At 36.0% G+C, this 22,695-nt stretch overlaps 1 protein-coding gene across 13 annotated transcripts in view; it reads left to right on the top strand.

The window, feature by feature from the left end:
• Positions 1-22,695, top strand: part of LOC112916453 (sodium channel protein type 3 subunit alpha) — a 105,009-nt gene that overhangs the window by 3,994 nt on the left and 78,320 nt on the right. For 5 of the 13 annotated variants that reach the window (XM_025994133.2, XM_072751823.1, XM_072751821.1 and 2 more), the window contains exon 2: positions 13,467-13,657. The exons of 4 other annotated variants lie outside the window; for them this stretch is intronic. The gene's annotated coding sequence lies outside the window, so the exon portion shown is untranslated. The remainder of the gene's footprint in view (positions 1-13,466; positions 13,658-22,695) is intronic. 4 more of the 13 variants (XM_025994134.2, XM_072751820.1, XM_072751818.1 and 1 more) reach the window with 1 other exon arrangement.

The raw sequence follows: 22,695 nt of genomic DNA, 5'->3' as shown, positions 1-22,695 counted from the left end.
CATTCATGTATAGGAACATTATGAACTCACTGAAAGTTGGGAATTAGTGTTTTGTTTGTCATCTAAAAATATATTATTCGTTCTACCTTAATACTGATGATTGTTTTACAAATTTTCCAAAGCTATGAAGATTAATTACCTGCCTGCCCCTGAAATATAATTTAAGATATTAACAGTACACTTCTTCACTTTTAGGATCTATTTTAAAATTTTGATTAATTTCAATTCTAAATTATCTTTGCTTCCACTTGAATTTTACCCCAGAAACAATTTTAATGGCAATTCAATATAGAATCTGGTATCTGAACTATTACTTTGTGAGGCAGATTGTTGTTTGACGTAGTTATAAAATTTGAGAAGGGCAAAAGCCAATTGTATTGTTACTTGTGTTATAAGGTCACATATTTATCTTTGATTAGGAAACTACTTTTTAATTCAGTTTTACCTGTTGACATTTTTCACGCTGGGGTAAAATCAATATATTCTTCAGATACATTTTAGTGGGACATAATAAGGTGGATACCTGTTTCAGAGCAGAATAGTGTTTATTTTCTTTTACTTGATAATATGGTAATAAAGAAAATCTAGTTCTCCTATTATGCAAAGACATGCTTTGTTATATGAACTGCCTGCCAAGTATCAACTCTTTGGGTACCTAAAATTTGAATCTATACCCAGACACATAATTAGCCACAGTAAAGAATTCTTTAAAATTTATATGAATGCCTACTGGATACCACAAGTTTTAATGTGCCTTATTTATTGATTGATTTTTTTTATACTCTACTTCTTTTCTTCAGAATTTGAAATGATAAAGGACCTTATAGAAAGAATTTTAGAGATGTTTCTTCCCAAGATATATGAGTAGATAACAGCTGCAAAGTAACTTATAAGCAGTATTAAATATATTAAATATATATATTTATATATATATATTTATATATATATTACTGACAAATACAGTGCATATAAACATATCCTAGGTGGTGGTCTGGATAAGGAAATTCTCAGGAGTTGTTTCAGTTCAGAGAAACCTTTTAAAAGTCTGGAGTTATTTCTGTAATAACTGAATTAGGTTTTCATCCTTTTGGAAACTGCATATAGGGAGCCCTTCATGTGATTAAGCTCTGTGCTGAAGCAAAGTGAAAGAAATGATGGTCTTAAATTATTAAATGGTGGTTGAATATTGTTTTATTCAATGGGTGAATTCAAAGATGGGAAGTCACTCTTTAAATAACTTTGGCCATTTTCTGCCAAGAAGCTCACTTTGGGGAATTTTAATCTCCTAATATTCAGGATATTCTTACTTGGGCTGTACAGAACATCGTGTTCTTTTCCTTTCCCAAGAGCTTGGCCTGCAATAAGTCACTAAATCCCAGTTATTACTGCTAAGTGACATTGTACTTCTGATCTAGAACCCAAAATATTCTTGCATAGGGCTTACCAGGACACATTTTAACGGCTTAAGTCTCTAGTTGAGAATCAGTCATCTGTTTGTTAGTTTCTCTGTCTTCTTGGTGTTTTTGCTTGTAACATTTATTTTTCCCTTTGTAAATTATTTTTGTTGTACCTAAACAAAGTATTGAGCACTTTCTTTTCATGCAACTTATATCATGGTTGGAAATAACCCCACAAATAGATTCTTGAGGAAATAACCCCAAATTTCTACATGGCCAAAGTAGGTAAGAAAGGAATGAAGCTAGCCAGGTTGAGACTAAAGAACTGGACAGCCATAACCAACCATGCCTTTTCCAAGGAGGAGAAGCTCCATGTTATGGCTGGGAGACTGATGAATCAAACGATTTCTCCAAAGAAGCTAAAAATCCAAATTTTTATTAGAAATCTCCATCTTGTTAAATGTTGTCATCCATTTCAATTCATTTACAATACTGGATAAATTCAACAAAACATACCTATAGGCAGGACGCAGTCAAGGGGGTTTGGCCAGGTTTTTTCTTTCTTTTTTTTTTTTTTCCCCTTTTGCCAATCCAACCAGTATTTTTACCAGTGAGGAAAAATAAACCTGATGGAGAGGAAATGGCTTGACTGCATTTCAAGGCACAGCCACAATAACATTCACATTTCTTATCTACTACTCCAGGCCTCAGTCAACTGCCGGCGATTTTCCTATTACATTCATTTCAAAACTTTGAATATTCTATGCATTACCTCCCATATTTCTGTTTTTCCTGCTGATATTTAAATCATCAAATTTTAATTATCATCATAGATCCTTTTGTTGCTATCAGTGCTTCTCTTGCTGTTATTATCATGTTACTGATATGATAGTTGATATGGCATGTAATATTCCTACTCCTGCCCTGTTTGGAAACTACTGAAATTTGTCTTTAGATTAAAATTCAAAAATTGACCCTTCAGCTGTGAAATGGTAAAAATATTATTAATAGGATATTTGCATGTCCTTGAGTCCCATATAGCCTCAAAGTTCTAAAATTGTATTAAATTATCTTTAATTGTAGTCAATAATGATTACAGTTCAAGTAAATCCACTCTTAATGTTGGCTTTCAACGATGGTTTTGCGCTTCACTATCAATCTTACATATTTATACCGAAAATTAAAGTATATTATTATATAAGCACTGGAAGGACAGACAAAAGTATAATTCACAATCATATTGCATTCTCTCTCATTAACATAAAAATCTGGTAGTATTAGATAAGAATACAAATCAGATACATGTGCCTGGAATGAGAACTTCTTGGCCAATAGTGGAAAATCAGAAGGAAAAAAAAAAAGCAAAATGAGAAATTACAAAAATTAGATTTTTAAAACCTCACTAATGAAAATGATAGAAGAAAAGAATAGTTGAAGGGAAATAGATATGCAAACATTCTGAGAGAAAATAGAAAGACGTACAACATGATAAGCTTTGGCTGCACACTGGATTCACCTGAGAAGCTTAAAAAAGAGCAATGCTGGCTCCACTTTAGTCCAATTCAATTCTATTCTCTGGGGTTGAGCCTGATATCTGTTTGTTCAAAAGCTCTGCAAGTATAGTTCAAATATGTGGCCAGGTTTGAAAACCAGCTGACTGAAGGAAGGCAGAGAAAAATAAGAGAAGTTAATAAAGGTTGGTTAATGAAGTAAAAGCTGAGAAATGACTTCTAAAATAATTTCAAAATTCTAGTAAGTGGGCATGTGTTAAGTAAAGAGACTATGCCTATACTTATGAAGAAATACATTGGCGTCCATTTTTTCCTTGTTATAAAGGCTGGTATTTATTCTATATGTTTAAGCAGTTTTATATTTCAAATTGCTAATTTCCTACCCTTACCTCTCTGTTGGAAAGTTGACCCAGCTGCTGGCTACGGTATATTTTGCAAACTAACAATACGAACAATCGTGCATGCTCTCAGAAATCAGCACCCGTGAACTGCAATTTGTACAACCAGAGATTTGCTCTTTTTGTTCTGTACGTCATAAATTGCTCCTTTGAAAATTAAGTCTTAAATAATCAAATAAGAGTTTCTATTGAAAGGTACTCTTTGAATGTCCAGGTCATCCAACTGGAAACAAAGCATTGATTTCTGATTTCTGAAACTGCAACTGTGGCAGATTGAAAGGAAAGGCGGATCTGTAAACCAACAAATTTCTTAAGGCCAAAACGCACTTAAAAGTGGATTTTCAGAAAGTGATATTTATAAAAAGGAAATGAATTAACCTAATAGCTAAGTGGAATTAATAATGAATTGCATTTCTTAAAAGGAATTCCATTACCAAGGTGAGTCAGCTTTTTCAGCTCCTTATGAAGACATCTGCAGAGTTAACACCCCAGTTGCTTTTTTATGTTGGCTTCTTGCAGTTCTTTCCACAGCTGGGAGGAGACTGCGGTAGCCTTTAATAAAACAATCTTCTACGTCCTCCAGGGTTTTTATATCTTAAGGTCTTTTTTCTAGATAAACATCATTTAATATTACTACTTAACGCTGCTTTCTTCACAACCTCTACCATTCTGTCAACCTGGTCAGTAAAATTATCACCATAAAGAAAAGAGCTGTTAAATCTCAAAATAAAATGAGAATACCCATATTTTAAGGCAGGAGGCTAGTGCTTCTATGGTAAACAAAAGGAATACAATACCATGTTTGAGGCTGGATTTATGATGGATGTCTGTGAAACAGTGCCTGGGTTCTTAAACTGGGATTGGATCATTTTCTTAAAAATAATTGACGTCCTATGTTTATATACAAAGTACTTGGGTAGTAAACAATGAAAATATAAAAAACAAACCATTGAAATGTTAATGGAAATTAAATCCTGAGCCAGAGAAGAAAGTTTTTTTGAAGAAGAGTCATTTAAATTATTCAGTGAGAATAGAAAGTAAAAAATCTATTGTTGATATAAACATTTCCTCCACCAACATGGTGACAACTGTGATAACTAACCTGATTCTTTGGGGGAAAGCATTTCAACTTGTCATTCAAAAGCATTTAGTAGAACTGAAAAGGGAAAGAGTAATGATTAGGAGTAAATAAAAAGTGGCAGAGCACATCCAAATCATGATGCAGATCTTTATGCAAATTAACACAAAAGAGTTAAGCTACACCACAAAAGCCACAAAAGTGAGCTCTCTCTAATACCATTATTAGATATGTTGTTTACTAGGTGTCTTAAAATCTGAGTCACTGTGAGGCACATTTCTTTTAAACATCCATTAAATGCACACGATGATACCTCTCAGACAACAGTCTATGAGATCAATTTAATCATAAAGTAATACACATTTTTTTCAACAATCCATATTGTTGAATCCATATTCCTAAATTTAGGGAATTTTATGTGTGAGAAAATACTTTCTATTTATTCTCTTAAGTTCTTCCTGAATAGAATGTTTCAGAACTAAATATTTAAAGCATACAAAGGCACACTTAATGTGGGAACTCTTGGTAATTTCCCAGCCAGTTTTTTGGTAAACATAGAACTGCGCTAAAAAAAAAAAAAAAAAAAAAAAAAAAAAAAAAAAAAAAAGTCTATTAATTTTTTTAAAAAGAGGGTCACTTGAAGAGTTAGTGAATTCAATGCCAAATACTGCAGACACAATTTATCAGAATCTTGAATGCCCCATGTCCTTGCGAAGACAGTTCAGGGGGGCACACCTGGAACACTGCAGGAACACCACATGTTCCAGTTCTGGCTTTCTAGCATCTTCTCCCTTTAGCTTTTACATTTCCCCTCACGATTGTTGCCCTCTCTAGCCAGGGTCTTACTTGCAGTTCTTCTTCCACCCTGGGTAGAATCAGGATAGACAGACTACCAGTCTTGGCTCTCCTTAGCAGTTCGGCTGCTGCAAATCCTTGCCTGGAATACAAGTTTGCATCGTATGTGATTTTCTCTTACCTGTGGCATTCTGGTTGTCTTCAGCCTCAAAAGAATTGAGCATTGAACAGCATCCTTTCTGCTTTTACATGCAGAGACCTTCCACTGTATGTTCCTGCTGCAGTAAGTGAGTGGCATCAATGACACCTAAATCAGGGCAGTGCACTCAGGCCCTCGCTCTAATTTTGGTGCCAATGTGCTCAGTGGCTGCAGAAAAAAACATCAACATTTTGGGTCCTGAATTCAGATCCTAGAAAAATATTTTCAGCTTCTCTTTATTTCAAAAGCCCCTATTTTGGTGGTGGTGGGGAATTTAACCAAGTGATTCATCACATTCACTGAAAACTAGACAAAATTTTGTGAATTTTTTTAAAAAACTGCTATTTGTATAGAATTTCTCCTCTAGGAAGAAATCACATGTATAAGAATTACGTGAAGAAAATACAAGAAGAAATAATGTATACAGAATTGAATATCTAGAATTAAAGGATATGAGAGAGTTCTTTTCAGCAATCAACCTTCCAGCTCTGCTGTACTCAAGGCATTCATAGCATTTGTTCATCAAAAAACATGGTTAAATCTGAGCAAGCCCATAGTTCGTGAAAGTGTTCTGAAGCTAAAGATAGCCTCTAATAGGTATAGCACAGCCTAGCTCAGTTACATGATTAGCCCAGTATTCAATAATCCTTGTTCAGAGTATAGGACTATTGTTGTATGCCTCATTCTCTCCCAGAAGTAATGGATGCTGGAGTGTATCTGGTACAGAGTCTCAGAGTCTGAACACTGGAACTAGCGTTTTAGAGACAAAAGAGGTACTACAAATGAGGTAGTCAATTTTCCTCCTCTCCCTCCCTCTCTTTTGTAGATGTGGACAATGAACACCTAAGATGTTGAGTGTTCAATGTGTCACAGCAAGTGAGGACACACACAAGTCTAGAAATCAGGTTACCTGAATTACAGCTTCCATCCCCCTCCTGTCTTTCTCTCTCTCTTCCTTATCTTTTCATTAAATCTTGTTTCTAAAAAGATGGAGTAGGACAGTCTTTTCCATTATGTTGTACTGTCTTCTGTGGCACCATCTCAGCATGATAGAAGGACATGGCATTGATAATCATCTATTTGTGGGGCATGCTTAATAGTCTCTCAGATGGCTAGGTTCTGACTGGTAAAGAATCACGTGACAGTCAAACCTCAGCCCCACCTAAATCAACCTATGCTCCAGTGGAGTTTACCACTAGAAGTGTTCTGAAGACAGTGGTTACAACCTCTCTACTCCACGCTAGATAAATCTCAATCCTCTATATTTTAAACCTCAAAGGAATGCAGGTAACTTGTGGGAAAGCAAGCACCACCATCTTGAATTTACGCAAATCGTACCTCAAGATCCTAGTTCTAAAGTTCCCTCAGGTTGCCAAGTGAAAAAGGCAATCAACTCTTAACACTCGGTTGTGAAAACAGTGTGCTGTCATTTTGATTACAGTCAGTAAACAGTCTGGTTGCCTGGAAAGAAACTGCCTAAAGCACACGGCACCAGCAAGCAGTAGGCGAAACGTGACTGAGGGCAACTCAGAGGGCTCTGTGTTATGGCTGAAACAGCACTGATGTTACACTGATGTTATGGATCAAGGATTTATTATTGGTCTGAGAATGCTGTTTGCATTTTACTTGCCACAATGCCAATTTACTTCAAAATAGAAAGCTTTCTTTAATTCTCTTATATTCAGATTTAAATGTGGTTTCCTTTCCAGAAACACATGTGCTACAGGCACACACCCACACAAAATGTTTGTTTACGAACAAAGTAACTTCCTCTATAGTGTTTCTTGGTCCCAAATCCTATGACTTAAGGATAAAAACAACAATCTAAGTAAAATAGAAAAATTATCCATACATAGAGAGCCCCTCCACACCCTTTCTGAGTATCAAAATAGAGGATTGGCCTGCTTTTTAACTCATGTGTTTGTTTATAGGTTTGATCACTTCAAGGTGACTGAGGGGTAGGAGAAAGGGATATATCAGACCAGTACTATTTAATAAAAATATAATGAGACCTATATATGTACTTGGAAGTTTTCTGGGTGCTGAAAAAAAGCAAAAACAAGTGAAATTAAGGTTATTGATGCTATGTTTTATTTAAGCCAACATTCCCTAAATATCATTTCAAGATTGGGCACTAACCACATTTCAAGTACTCAACTCTTGTATCTGGCCAGTGGCTACCACATTTGGACAGGCCACATGTAAAATTTGTAACTTCCTGCTTACTGTAGTAACTAGTCCATACAATCCTTATTCTCCAGGAATTTAACATTCAATGTAGAAGCAGTAAGGCACATCCTTAAGAACAACAGAAGATAGAATATTATAATTATTATATGAATTTTAAAGACAATATGTGTGTGCTATGGGAGTTCAGAGGAATGCAAAAATCACTTCTGACTTCGGAGTGTAGGGAAGATTTTAACAGGCTATGACTGACGGTGAATGATATTTCAGGCAGAAGGAATGTTTTTCAAAGCCTGAGGCCAGAGACTGGGAACTTTCAGGGAATGGCAAATAGATCAGTTTGACTAGAGAAGAGCGTATATGTAGGAAAGTATGTAAGATAAAACTGCAAAAACAGATGGTAAAATATTTTTAGAGAGAGGGAGACTTTGATTATTTTTTCTAAAGAAAAATAACACTGGATTTGGTAGCCATGTAATCTTAGCCAAGTTACTTACTCTCTCTGGACCTTATAGTTCCTTATCTCCAAAACAAGGACAATAATCACATTTATCTCATCAGGTTATTGTGAAGATTAAATGAGCTAATCAGTGCCTACTGCATAGCAAGTGCTTAGTGTCCTTATTATCGTTATTATTTCTTCTCAAAGATACTTTGAGAATGGGAAATTCTTTGAGTAAAGCATTCAGTCTTCATTTTGCTTTGTTCTAAGAGTTTAGTAAACTTAGACTATTTATACAATTACCTTTGAGATAAACAAGACTTCAATGCATGCATTTTGATCTAAATTAAAAAGGACTGCATAATTAGGAAATATAGTATCCATAGAGAATTTGGCTTCCATGGCTTTTTTTTCTGGTTTTATCACATTAATGACCATGTGATACAAAACTAAGTTACTTTATTTACTCAACCAATCCCGTTGGTGGATATTTGTTTTTTCTAGATTTTATTATTATAAAATGTGCTGCCATAAATAGAATACAAGCCTTTCTAAAGAGTACTTGTAAGTTGAATTTCTATATAGTAAGTAAGTTGAAATAAAAATTACTAAATTTGGGGGGGAAAACCAAAATTAAAAATCCATTTATTCAAAAAAATGTCTGCTGAGCACCTACAATATGTCATGCACTGTTCTAAGCACTTGGGATTCATTGATGAAAAAAATAGACCAAAAAAGGCAAATATTCTGGCCCCTGCAAGGCTTGTGTTCTACTCAGGGGAGACAGAAAATGAATAATAAGCATTACAAATAAGTAAGCTATGTAGTATATAATAAGGTCATAATGCTTTAGAAATAGGATGCAGTTAAAAGCTGGAAGGGGAGGCACTGCAGGTCTCTTTCTGAAAAGGTAAACATTTGGCTAAGACCTGAAAGAGATGAGTGAGGGAGGGATTCAACTACCTAGACAAGTACATTCCTGAGAGAGGCAACAGTATATATGTGCCTGGCAGGTGCAGAGGACAGACAGAAGCCAGTCTGGCTGAAAAGCAGTGAGGGAAGCTGAGAGCAGGATGAGATGAGTTCAGCTAGTAACTGCAAGGCCATATCATAAGGCCTTATAGGCAACTGTAAGGAGTTAGGCCTTTTCTCTGGGTAACTCCTGAAGGCTTCTGGTCAGAGGAATGACATGATTTGATTTCCATTTTTCCCAAATCTCTCTGACTGCTGGTGAAAATAGGCTGGGAGCAGGGAGACAGGAAGCTACTGCAGGCTTTTGTGAAATACTGCCATAAATCATTCTGGGTTCAGAGGAATTTTACCACAAGACATTAATGAATGAACAAATGAGCCTGAAGAAGCTATGACTGTCATCTTTGAGAGATCCTAAAAATGAGTCCAATGTTAATGGCACATATGTCTCTAACTTCAAAAAAAAAATTAATACAATTATGGTGTCTGTTAGCCACTATTGCCAAAGTGGGCCAGAAGCACCAGCATCACATGCGTACTTGTTAGAAATGCAGAAATTGGGGCCTCACCCATATCTATAGAATCAGCTACTCTGGGATGAGGCCTGGCAAGTTGTGTTTTAACAAAAAGCCTTCTAAATGACTCTGAAGCTAAATATGAAGAACCACTACTATAAACTTAAATGGTGAAAATAGATGGGCTGAGAGATCTTTTTCAATTTTAGGATACTGGGTTTCCAAGTTCAATTTTTAGCATTTATTTTCATAATAAAAGTATATGCCTTGAGAAAATCAATTTATTCATAAGAAGCATGGATTCATGCTTATGAACAAATAAATCTTTTAAATCATGTAGAAAAAACTGACATCATATCCCATCTCCTTATAAAAATATAACAGCAGTATATTATTTTTTAAATCCATGTGCAATAGAAAGTTGAAGATAAAGAAAATGGACAAAATGGAGGCGATAAACCTGTGAAGATTGTGGGTTAATGAAGTTACTCTTTTGGAATATACATTTAGCTCTGAGCCTCCTGGGCTCAACATTTTTAGAGTGAAGGCAGGAATAAATTTTATACAACTCAGAGAAACAAATCTCAGATTTTAGGTTAATGTGAATAACCATGAAGCCTTCTGATGGTCAGATCTGATCCAGGAGAAACTCTGGAGCACCCAGGGGAGTGGAGATATGGTTTACTTTCCAGACAAACTTTCTGTGTTTCATGTCATAATATCTTGGTGATTTGGCCATTTGGAAATGTCCCCTTGATGAGGGCCTCAAGTCTTAAAAACCAAATGAGCAGCTGGTAGGGTAGGATGATTACAGACATTGGAGAGCCAACCAGCTTTCCCACCCAGATGGAAGGCTGCCCCTTCCCTGTGGGGAAATGCTGCCAGAGACCGGTTGGCAAAGTCTGTGAGTTCCCCAGTAAGAGGTTTTGGATCTGCTTCAGCCTTTGCACAAAGAGCTAACTAAGTCCCCAGAGTTTTACAGCTAATGCATGACAGAGATGGTATTGATCCGGAAAATTCTAAAGCAGGTACATCATATTGTGAGTGTATAGGAAGACAGGCTTTCCCAAAAGAAACGAAAATAGCATAAATGGCCAAAAGCAGTGATAAGATAAACTAACGTGGAAAAATTATGGCTAAAAGCAATCAACTCGGAATAAGACAAAGATTCTTTAAAAACACTGAGACTCAGTGTTAAAGAATAAATAGTATAAACTAAAATACCATTGAAAGGAATACAAACAAACTTAGCTCTATAAAATTCAATTGTTGGCATTAGTCTTACAATTAATAACATTAATATAAATGGATTAAGAAAATTAAAATTAAAGCAACTTTGTGTAAGGTTCCTCAGCTGGAGACACCCACCCTTTTCAGAGTAAAGCCTTATCATATTCTCTGAGCTACCACTTCCTCATTTGTGTCATGAAGACCTTCCCCTTAATTTCCAAATGCTGAAATTATATGAAAGTCATTTCAAAATTTTTGTGTGTGTGTGTCGGGGGGATCTCCAGGTCCAATACTTGTAGTAGATAATCTGAGAGTAAAGTTTCTTAAGCATCTTATTTCATCACCTTCTTAATGGAATCCGCTGAGTTTAACTAATTTTAGCCATAAATAGAAGACTTACTTGATTTAATCTGGTATGGGTCTTTTGTGTAATTACATTCAGAACTTCCAGTAAGCACATTACCTAGTGTCCTTTGTGTTATGTCCTAAGCAAAATTTCTTTTCTCGCTTAGTTCTCAGAGAAAGTTGTCTTTTTATGCACAATTGTGTATTTGCTTTTTCCTAAATTGAGTGTGCTTCCACTTTTTCTTATCTATTGGGAACATTAGAGCCGAATTCCAGCCTTGAATGTGTGAAGTACCCATCTCAAATTTCTAGTAACCTCTATTCATTTCCTTCTCAAACTGTAATCCATGTGTTACCTGCACCAAATTCATTTAGGGAACTTGTTTAAAATGCAGATCTCTGGGCCATGTCCCAAACCAATTTTTTCTGCATTTTCAGAGATGGAACCCAGAAATCTGTATCTTTGGCAAGTAGTCCAAATGATTCCTATGCCACTGAAGTTCAGAACTACTTTAAAGAATCCTCATTCTCTAAATAACTCAATTAGGCCAATTTTATATTAGTTCATCTGTGAGCCATAGTCTGCTTTTAAAAATGACTGAGACAGAGATCTTAATAAGACACAATGCAACTTGAAGTATGAGGCCTAAATTGCAGCATGAGGCCATACACAGAAATCACTACCTTTTCCCATGTATATTTGGGGTTGGCAAATCCTTCCCATTTAGAGCCCAGGCCATAGGATATCATTTTCTCTAATCCATGAATCAGTGATTTTTCACAAGAGTAGGGAGAGGAGAGAGAACCAAAGCAAAGCAGAACTTTTGGGGATCTTTCTCAAACTACTTTCCTACTCCTCCTTAACTTCTTAGTGTCCTTGGATATTCACCCTTCCTACCTTATCCCCCTCCTTGTTTCCAGAGTAAAGATGACAAACATTTTGGAAATATATCTAAATTGACATTTTGGTTTTTTAACATCAGCCTCATTATATGTCAGGCTGGAAATGAAGATATTTAAACTCAGTTACTTGTGTTCTGGGGAAGGGAAATAGCTTGTGACTCTAAAGTAAAGGGAACATATATTGAAGGGTTATACATTTGTTTAACAAATTAATATCTCAAGCTCTGATGCATGGGTCTGTCTGATTGGTTATTATTAATACCAATAAGACTATTACTACTATTATCGCTACTTCTAATACTACTAAAACCTCCAGCTTTTACAAAAACCTACTTTATGCCAGCTCTTATATGAGTGACTTACAGGGGTATGTGTGTGTGTGTGTGTGTGTGTGTGTGTATGAAATATATATCTCATTTCATTCTAACAAGAGCCCTGTTTCTCTAGGGATTGTAATCCCCATTATGTGATGAGAAACTAAAAATTGGATTGGTTAGGTAACATGTTCAATGTGACGTAGCTAGTGAATGACAGAGATAAATCTGTGCTATTACCAAATGAAGGTAAGGCAGGAGAGGCAGGAGGAAGGTCATAAAGGTGCCTGCATATTTTGCTAATGTAACTATAAGTCATTGAAGGTCATTGACAATTTTTAATAAGGGCAGGATATGTGCTTTAGAAAGAATCACTTCAATGACAGTTAAGAGAATGTTGATGGCTTAGGAGTGAGTTTTCATCTGGAGAAAAAGATTTTAAAATGTATAAAATAGAAAGGTGAGATTTAATGGTTTTGTCACAGTAAATTGGAAAGGGAGATTTATTGGTGAGGATCAATTACCAGTTTGGCTTATGAGCACTGAATAAGTGAACTGATGTAAGCATTGTTTTAATTATCAATTGCTGATTTTAAAATTACATTTATTGCCCTTTAAAATAATTACTGGTTTATCTGGGCTAAGTTATTGCTAACAGTTATAGCTGAAAGGAATAGGACATCAGATTGTCATACTTAGGTTAATATTATGTCTCCATTTAGCATGCTAGTTTTTCATCTCCGCTTGTCTAAAATTTAGTCTTAGAAGCCACTGAATAAGGCTTATTGGTCTTATCTTAGCCAATCAGATGGGGTTTTAGGTGGAGAGGAAAAGGAGCTAAAAATGAACTAGAATAATGACCCACAAGAACAATGCAGACCACATGCTCCACTGATCTACTTCTTTGGTCTTTTGAAGAGACCAAAAGAGAAGAGAAGACACAAAGGGGGAGTAAAGTGCAGAGAAGGAGGAAAGGAAGTAGGAGGTGAAGAACAAGAAGATGCTTTGGAGCTCTGGCTGCTGAAAAAAGAAATGTCCCACCCCAGGATACTAGCAGTGGTTTTTTTGCCCCATCCTCCTTGGAGCACATCAGGGCACCCAGACCCAGACCCAGAGCACCCATTTCAATCCAAATGCCAAAGATGCTGAACTAACTTCACCTGTTTCCCTCTCTACACAGATTATGGAGCAAGAAAGCTGACACCAAGCCACATCAGAGTTCATCAGGGATGAGATATCTGTCAAGGATTTGTGGCAGAGTGGCTTACGGGAATAAAAATACAGAATCTCTTCTAGGGATAGTATAAGAACAAATGAGATAATTCCCAGAAGTGGCCTGAAGCTTTTCCAGAAACAGGTGCTGTAACTAAGGTATCTGAACTACCAGGGGGTATAAATTTGTGTTTGTGGAAGGTAAACTAAATTCTCTATTAGCTAACAAGGGCAGCTGTTATCAGGTCAAAAAAGAAAAGGGGGGCAGCAAAAGGGTGATTAACTCCCTCCTTGCTAGTTGGTCCCTCCAAAGAGGCAAACACTTGAGACATGGCAGAGATTACCTCAGGGAGTGGAATGATGCCAAAGGTATTGATGTAAGAAAGAGAAACTAACCCAGCTTTTCATTTATTTTTTTAAAAGACATTCATCCTGTGTGTTTAGTAAACCACCCAGAATTGTGTTTACTTGCATTTTATTGTATTTATTTGGTAATTGGCTGCATAGCTCACCTGTTTGCATGGGGTAAAGGACATCCAATTATGTGGCATTTGGTTGTAAGTTGGCTTCTGAACTGGCCAAGTTTTTGAACCGGCTGAGGAGTATTTACTTGTTTGGTGTATCAGCTGCAACTAACTAGAAATACTGTCTAAAACTGTCTTAGCCAAGAAAGATGTTTATTGACTATAACAAGCAGTGCAGAGGTTGTTTGGGTCCAAGAGCTGAGCGATCCATCAAGAGCCCAGGGGTAGATCTGTCCCTGTGATCTTCCACCCTCCGTGTGTCAGCTTTGCTCTCAGAATGGCATCCTTGCTGGTTGTAAGTCGACTGAAGTAGTGCCATGTATCAGACCCCAAGGCAATAAGGTCCAAGGGACAGAAAAGTCTGTCTCCTCCTTGGTCTCTTTCTTCGGAGTGAGGAAACCTTTTATAGACACTCACTTGGCAGGCTTTCCCCCACCTTCTGTTGGCCAGAACTGGACTGCAAGCCTACTCCTGAACCAATGATCAGCAAGGGGCTTGGAGAAGGTGTCTGGAATAGAATGGATGTTGGGAGGGACACCTGGTGGCTCAGCGGTTGAGTGTCTGCCTTCGGCTCAGGGCGTGATCGTGGGGTCCTGGGATTGAGTCCCACATCAGGCTCCTAGCAAGGAGCCGGTTACTCCCTCTTCCTATGTCTCTGCATCTCTCTCTCTCTCTGTGTCTCTCATTTCTAAGTAAATAAAATCTTAAAAAAAAAAGAAAAAAAAAGAATGGACGTTGGGAATTGACCACACAATTATCTTCAGTTTTCAAACATACAGTAGAAAAATTCAGCAGCTAATAAAACCAACACTTTGTCTATTACAATGTTGGCTTAATTGTTATTAGTTAGCAGTTGTCTCTCTGAGCTTATAGCTGTCTGATAAGAACAAAATCACTGGGACTCCTAGAAACTAATTATTATCCATGAAAAAAATTGTTCTGATGACAGAAATGAGCTCATGCTTTCATACTCAGTTATTCTTTCTTCCAGAAGAATGCCACTGAGTCCAGGTAGAGAAAGGCAGAAATAGATTCTCTTATTATCCTCTTATTAAAGTTCGCAAATCAATATATAACATTTATGTGTGGACAATCATGAGTTTAGCTAGTGGGAAGGGAACAGTGATAAAGAAAGTCTAAGTTTCATTTGCATTTGGCCATATCATAGTGATACCCTTGCTATAGAGTTACTTTCTTGATAGGTTAATTCAGACCAATAGTATTCCATAATCCCTTAACACTACAATGAAAGCAAGAGATAATGATGTATAAGAAGCTAGCCTGGGCTTTTAATTTATCTTCAAATATCTCTAAAGTTCTTAAAATACATGTCAGTATATTTCCATCAGATGTGGGTTGTATATCTGTTATTAATTCATTCCTATTTACCTTCTACATTAAAAACAAAGGTGAGGGGATCCCTGGGTGGCGCAGCGGTTTGGCGCCTGCCTTTGGCCCAGGGCGCGATCCTGGAGATCCGGGATCGAATCCCATGTCGGGCTCCCGGTGCATGGAGCCTGCTTCTCCCTCTGCCTGTGTCTCTGCCTCTCTCTCTCTCACTGTGTTCCTATCATAAATAAATAAAAATTTAAAAAAAAAATAAAAAAATAAAAATAAAAAAAAATAAAAACAAAGGTGAGGATCATATTGTTCCATTTCTTAGACTGCACCACTCCATTCTTAACCTGGGGCTAAATACATAGTAACCTCCCTGGGAGATTCCATTTCTGAACACATGACCTAAAAATCTCATTTCATAGGCTTGGAGCTATGAAATGAATAGCTATTCCTGAACTACATGGGTTTAAATCCTGTCTTCTTCACATACTACTTTTGTAACCTGGACCAGTTATCCAATCTACCTGTACCTAGGTTTTTTTAATCTCTAAAATGGAAATAATGAAGTTAAATAAGATTAAATGATTAAACCTCTTAAGATTAAGTGAGTTAATATATATAAGTTACTTGACAGAGTATCTAAGACAAAGCAACAATTAAACAGAGGTTTATCTATTACTATTTAATTCTCAAAGCCATCTAGTTAGGTAAGCACACCAATCAGATGTTATTTCAAAAATCTTCTGAAATAATGAAAATAATGTTTAATCCTGCCTTGGAGAGTGTCCAGTAGTTATCACTATAATGTGCCAAATGCTCTGTATATGCCTTTAATAAATTATTATTCTGTTTGTCACATATGCTACCTGAAAATATAGTAAATGCCAGATAATCATTAGCCCAAAATAAAAACCCCTTTAGAAAATGTTAGTAACTTTATTCAAAGGAAGGGTAGTTAGTCCATTTTGTCTTTTAGATTATGCACTTCCTATAATAGTCTTTCATTGATACCAAGAAAACACAGCATTGGACCCAGTCTTTCCCCAACAAATTGCTCTCTCATTATCAAGGACATGAAAATATATTGTGGGTTTTTTTTTTCTGATCTCTCAAGTTGTATGACACAGAACAGCTTTCCACCCTTGAAGATGACAAATTTACAGCCTCTGACATAATTTTGTCTCCATGGGAACAGACCAGAATTCATTGATTTTTGGCTGTAACATAATCATAAAGATTCCTACAAAGGGAGAGAGAAACTATTGATATTAACAGGTTGTAGAACAATGCGATTTTCCAAACTGTCTGCTATTTTTGAAATTAGGCAAGATGAGAACTCACAGGCTATATGAGTAATGGGGAAAAATACTTTGTCCTTGCCTCACTGATGCCTTGGCATATCCCAAATATTTACCATGCCCTTTTTTTTTTTCAGATTCTGGTTCATTAACAAATATTAGCTTTGTATTCATATCTGCTGGTTTCATATAGTTTTAAAAGCTTATGTTAATATCATAGCATACAGATAATGTGAGCCTGGAAAACAGAATTGAACTATATATACCTATTTTTCTGTAGTTATTTATCTACAGCTTAGATCTTTAAAATCAAATCACACAATAGTAAGATTCAAGATAAAAATGTCAACTGTAATAGGAAAAGTCAGTCAAGAATAGAATGTGTGGAAAATGTTTTGCCTCAGAGCAACAATTTGTGTTGTCAGTAGACGTCTCAGTGAAGGTTACTTAGCTTCTCTGTGCCTGTTCTTCATTTATTTTAAATGCAGGGAGTTGACTAATTGTCAAATCCAATATATGCCTTTTAATTAGCATCTTCAAAATCCCTCTTTTGGCATCTATGTAACTGTTCTGACTTCATTGTCTAATTTTCCTCTCCTTAAAAACTGGTAGTCACAGGAGTCCTGTCTTTGTATCTTTTCATTTTTTCCTAGACAGTGTAATGCATATTCTTATCTTCAGTTTCAACCAGTGACTCTTTAATCAACATTTTCCCAGCCCAGACGGCTTTCCTGATTCTCAGACTCATATTTTAATTACATACCCAGCTGTCTCACAGGCATCTCAAACTAAATAAATCCCAAACAGAATTTATTATCATGCCCTACAAACCCTCCACTTCTCTGTTGGGTTAATAACAACCTGCGGTTTAAGCCAATCTGGGATTGAGCTTGACCTCATATCTCTTCATCAAGCCACATATCAGGATCGTAAAATCTCATTGATTTTCTCTCTCCTAATTTTGCATTGAATACAATCCTCTGTGTTTTTTTTTTCCCTCTGAATTATTCACAGCCTACTATCTTCCAGGCACTATGCTCACCTTCTAGGAGGATGTTCTCATTTAATGTCACATTAACTCTGTGAAGTATGTGCTACCACTGCTGTCATTATCTCTATCATGCAGATAGGGAAACTGAAGATTATGAAGGATTAAAAAAAATGCTCAAGGTCACACTACTAGAAAGTAGCAGAGCTAGGGCTTGAATATGGTTCTGATTGTCATGTCTAGGCTCTTAAATAGTACAGCTCTAGTCACATTCACTTGCCCTCTCCTTTAGACTCCTGCTGTCCATCTTGTTTCCTTCTAGGGCAGTTCTCAAAGGGTGGTTTGTGGACAACTGGAGGTTCCTGAGTCCCTTTCGGGTGGGACGCAATGAGGTCTAACCTATTTTCCTCATACTAATACCAAGATGACCTTTGCCTTTTTTTACTGATAGTGCAAAAGTCATGGAGTGAAACTGCTAATGCCTTAGCAGAAAGCAAGGCAGCAACATCAAACTGTAGAAGGGATCCTTGTTTTCTTCACCACCTCACCCCTTCAGTAAGAAAAAAGTTCATATGAGAATATCTTTAATGAAGAAGTAAATATTATTAATTTTATTCAATCTTGACCTAAGGAATATGTGTTTTTAATATCATGTGCAATGAAATTGGAAAAATACATTAAGCATTTGTGCTGCATCTTGCAGTTCCATGGCTATTCTCAAGGAAAAGCACTTGTGTGATTGTGTCAGTCAGGAGTTGAATAAGCCACTTTTTCTTTTTTCATGGAACACCATTTTCACTTGGAAAAATAACTGACAAACTATGGTTATTCAGACTCAGATATTTAGCAGATATTTTCTAAAAAAATGAACAAAGGAAAAGCCTGTCACTTCAGGAAAAGCAAATGACAGCATTCGTTGTCAATGTTAAAATTTGAGCTTTCAAGTGGAAATTGGAATTTTGGAAAACTTTTACCTGCTGCTGCGAACTAGACAGCCTCCCAATATATTGTGACTTTCTCATGAGAATAATGGTGATATTAACAAATGTGATTTTTGAATGTTAATGAAATTTGTCAAATTTGGGGAAATCTGCCTAACACTGTGCCAATATTTTCCAAATGATCCATGCATGAAGGTACAAAATCCATCCAAAAAGTAAAATCAGTAAAAAGGTCATGATACAGTTTCAGATTGCACATTGAAACTAATTCAAGAAACTCATTTGTAGAGAGTTTTGGTGTGTATCAAAGAAGAATATTCACAAGTGCCTGAAAAGAGAGGTAAAATACTTCTTCCTTTTCCAGCTACATATATATATATATATATATATATATATATATATATAGAGAGAGAGAGAGAGAGAGAGAGAGAGAGAGAGAGAGAGAGGATTTTCTTCATGTACTTCAATCAAAACAACATATCTCAACAGATTGAACTTGGAAGCAGATAAGAGACTCTGGCTGTATTCCACAAGCCAGACAGTAAAGAGATTTGCCCAAATTTAAAATAAATTCCTTTTTCTTACATCATTTTTAAAATTTGTGATAATATAGTTATTTTTGTTAAAAACACGCTTTTGATGTAAACATACCAGGGCTTATTATTATTAACTATATAAAATTTATAAAATCTTTTAATTTTAATATGGTAGATATGAATAGATAAGTCCCCTATAAACAAAAGCTCTTTGACACTGTCAATAACTTTAGGAGTATAAAAGTATCCTGAAACCAAAATATTTGAAAACCATTGCTCTAGGATCACCCCACCTATCTACCCTTCATACTGCCACCATTTTTTCTAAACTCCAAATTGATCCTGCACTCCCTGTCCATGGCTTACTAATCGTGCTGTACAAGATCTTTGGTGATCTATATTCTTTCAGTGTTTCAGTCCTTGCTTTTACCACTCCCTTTTGAGCAGTTTGGTCTCAACCCATAATGAACTTCTTAGCCCCTTCCAAGCTCTCCCTGCCCTTTCTTATTTTGGGCCCATGCATATACTGTCTTCCAGCCTAGCATGTGTCTACTGTTATGTCTTCCTACCAACTTTCTCCCAACTGCCACCAACCCACTAGTTGGTCAAATCCCAACTAGTCTATAAAACTTCCTCAGGGAAACTTCCCTCATCTTCCCTCCCCATCTTTACAAGGGCAGAATAAATTGCTCCCATTTATCTAGCTCAGACAACAATCAGTTTTATATAATTATATTATAATTATTTGTATAAACATCTCACACCAGATTGTCAGCTCCTTAGTGGCAGGGACCATGGATGCCTAGTCCAAATAGTGTTGATCCACAGTAGTCCCTCAATAAATATATCTTGAATAAACAATCCTAATCCTTCCAGGTTTAAAATTATGTGGTCCATCCCTATTATAGGATTAATCGAACTATACTATTTTTGATTAACAGAGGGATGCACTTCCTTTACTCACACACATGCACACACACACTTTGGTTTTTAATCAAAGAGATCATCTCCTCAGATCTTTTTTTAAATCTTTTTTTTTGTCCTTGTAAGGACAGCTCTGGAAAAAATTTGGCATATTAAATTTGATGTATTTTAATAAATTATAATGCACATAGATTCATTAATAAAATATATCCCACACCAAGGCATCAGTAGGAATTAATTTTTAAAAGTCTGCTCTAATAGGAATAAAATTATGTAAGAGGTCTATGTAACAGGCTCACAAAGAACAAGAAAGAAGAGGAAAACATTAAAATAGGACTGCCATGGAACTATGAGATGTTTCTAAACAGCAAAGCTGCAGGAGAAGCCATGAGACGCTCCCCTCACTATGATTTTTAATGTCTTAGCCTATCCAAATATTGGGCAAATCTTAGTTCACCTTAGAGGAAAGGCCAAGTGAATGGAACTGGCCTATCTTCTCAGGATTTAGAGACAACCATATGCAGTTTCAAAAATACTTCTTTACTTCTTTTTGACCAAGACTCAAATTCTTTGTTCTAGTCCTTGATAAGTGAACAGAAAGGTATAAAATTATTTGTTTAAATATATTTTTGTGATTCTGTGATGGTACCTTGTTCCATGTCATCTTAGACAAATCAAAGTAATCTATACAGATTATTAAAATATCTCCACATTATTTTTAACCTAATTTCATTTTAAAACTTAGGAACCAGGGAACTCCAATTAAATGAGTATAATTGGTTATTTCTTTGTGGCAAAGTGTTGCTACATATATGGTAAGGTATTTCATTTCAATGACACTAAGGTTGAGGAAAGTTAAATGTCCAAACCGTTAGTGACAGGCTCAGTATGAACCCAAAACTCAGATTCTTATTGCTGTATGTTCTTCATCCCATTTTAAATAAAGAAACAAAAATTAGTTAAATTAAATGCTCAAATATAAAAGTAACCTTTCTTGTCCCCTAAGAAACCAACTGTGTTTCATAGAAATGTCTTAAGATATCTTCATCATGCTATTTAATTTTCATTTAGCATTTAGTAAGAACCTTACCCATTCAGTTCATGAAAGGTGATGAGAGACGGGTGGATTACACATCTCTCTGGGTATTTAAGGCTTGCAGTTAATGTGCAAACTCCTTCCACATTCAAAAGTATAATGTGATTATTCCATACAGCCTAGCACTGCACTATATGGACATCAAAATGGACATAAAATAGCTAAAAACTTTAATTCTACTTTGTGCCATTTGCCATGAATTTAAAAGGCACCAAATAGTTGAATTAGAAGTTTTGAGAATAGTTATTGTTTTTTTTTAAATTGTATTTATTTATTCATGAGAGACACAGAGAGAGAGACAGAGACACAGGCAGAGGGAGAAGCAGGCTCCCTGCAGAGAGCCCGACGCGGGACTCGATCCTGGGACTCCAGGATCACACCCTGAACCAAAGGCAGACGCTTAACCGCTGAACTACCCAGGTGTCCCTAGTTATTCTATTTTAATAAAAAATTAATCAACTATTTATTTTGTGCCTTCTAAGTTCCCTTGATGGAGTACAAAAAAAACACACACAAAAAAAACAAAAAGCCCCGTCCCACGACAAATCAGTTCTTTTTCAGAACTAGTGCAAGAAATGGCACAGCTTTTTGACATCTGTTATTTTATCTTACTTAGAATATACCTTCATAGTAGCAGAAAATATAACAATGTCATATTTTAAATACTAATTCAATGAAAAGACACAGCTGTTATAAACGCTTTAGTCATCAGAACAGACCAGGGAACTAGTGATTCAGATATAAACTCAAAGCATCTATAATGATCTATAATCATTTTTGGTCTATTATCATTTTTATGTTGCTGTAAGATCTAAAGTCTCTTATTGTTTGCAAGCTTAGTATAACCAAGAAATAAACAGCAAAGAATTAACAGGCCATTTAGAGATAAACTATTATGGAGACCAGAATAAGTGTGGGGGCAGAGATGGGAGTGGGTAGTTAGGATAGGGAAAATGTCACAGATGACTTTGATGATGTCATGGTTGTAGATTGTTCTATAAGATGACTGATGTATTCACTGTATTTTGTTGTTATTATTTCTATTTCCTACCTTGATTTTTTAAGTGTGATTTTTGGCACAATGCAAAATAAAATCACTGTTAACTTGTTTTGAAATTTATGTAGCCAGCTTCTTGTATGTTTTTCACTTTTGTCATATTTCTAGCACAATTTTTTTTTTACCTTTCCTGGAGAATTGAGCAGGGCCACTGCATGTGTCTGCCTTCTCTCCTTTCTAATCTCAGACAGTTGCTTGTCATGTGTGATTATGCCCCTGTACTAGCCCACTCCTGGATCTCCAAGGTCAACTGTGGTTCCACTAATTCAGGACCTTACTTAAAGGAAAGTGACTTGAATTGTGAGGATGCTTGAAACCACAATGGAGGAAACAGCTGAAGGAATGAAGGATAATTAGATTATGATAGCTGACACCAAGACAGTGCTTATCAATTCCAGAATTATTTTAGACACTTAGTGTAAATAAATTCATTTATTCCTTATGATAATCCAGGAGGTCAGTTCTCATAGGATCCCCATTTTATAAGTGGAGATG

Source organism: Vulpes vulpes, chromosome 3, assembly GCF_048418805.1.
Source record: "Vulpes vulpes isolate BD-2025 chromosome 3, VulVul3, whole genome shotgun sequence".
NCBI classification, from domain to species: domain Eukaryota; kingdom Metazoa; phylum Chordata; class Mammalia; order Carnivora; family Canidae; genus Vulpes; species Vulpes vulpes.
The sequence above is the reverse complement of the archived record's forward strand: the minus strand, read 5'-3'. Positions and strand labels throughout refer to the sequence as shown.